Source organism: Acanthisitta chloris, unplaced genomic scaffold (genome assembly GCF_000695815.1).
Source record: "Acanthisitta chloris isolate BGI_N310 unplaced genomic scaffold, ASM69581v1 scaffold20977, whole genome shotgun sequence".
Lineage (NCBI taxonomy): Eukaryota > Metazoa > Chordata > Aves > Passeriformes > Acanthisittidae > Acanthisitta > Acanthisitta chloris.
In genome coordinates, this window is record NW_008681265.1 from 12,020 (window position 1) to 13,171 (window position 1,152).

Sequence of the window (1,152 nt, forward strand, 5' to 3'; positions counted from 1 at the left end):
AATGCCCAGCTGTATGCAGCAGTGCCATCCCATCCCATCCCATCTCATCCCATCCCATCCTACCTCCTCCCATCCCATCCATCCCGTTCCACACTCACCCATGCTGTCTCTGTGGGGACCCTGTGGAGGGGTGAGCTGAGCAGATCTGTTCTGGTGGCAGTGTGGCCAGCCCTGATCTTATACAGGGATTGTCAGCAAGGAGTGACAGCTGACACGAACAGCAGCACTCCTTTCATCCTGGAGGTTTATGGCTTGTTTGTCCTCCACAGGCTCCTCTGCTCATGTGCCAGCTGTTGTGCTTCTGTGATAAGGGTTCCTGGCAGAGAGCAGCAGATGTTCACACAGAATTCCACCAAACCCACAAAAGCTCCAGATAAGGGTTTGTGCAGAGGTTGTTATTACTTACTGGATTTGATGCCAAGCCCTGTAGGGACATCCTGTATCATGGGCTGTGCCAGAGACCTTCATGAGACACCCTCTGGAATCTCTCTGCCCTCGCTGATGCATCACTGGAGCAGAAGCCACACTCTGACACTGCACCTGGGTTTCCACAGGCACTGAGGAGCAAAGGGGCTTCATCCCCAGCCCTGGCCCCACTCCGTGCCAGCCCCCAGCAGTGAGCCATGGGGCAGCCACGTGTGTGCAGGTGCTGCTGCCCCAGGGCTGCTGCAGGGCAGGTCCTGCAGTCCACCCAGGGATGAAGTCAGGGGTCTGCTGGAGGGTTTGGCTCTGACCTCCCAGTGCTGGGTAACTCATCCTGCATCCAGCTGCAACTCCTGTTATCGAGGTGGCTGTGGGTTAAGTGGAATAGATGCTGACCAGACACAGAGCAGTGCCTTGCAAGTGGCACAGCAACAGGAGGGGAGTGCTTAGAAGGGCAGTGGCACAGCCCAACGATGCTGGGTGATAGCCCAGTGTGTTGGTTTGGGCTGGAGTTAACTTTCTTCCCAATGACTAGTATGGAGCTATGTTCAGGATTTGTGCAGGGCACAGAGTTGATAATGCAGAGATGTTTTTGCTACTGGTGAGCAGAGTTTACACAGAGCCAAGGCCTTTGCTGCTTCCCACACTGCCACATTGGCAAGAAGTTGGGGATGCATGGGACCTTGGGAGGAGACACAGCTGGGACAGGTGACCCAAATTGACCAAAGG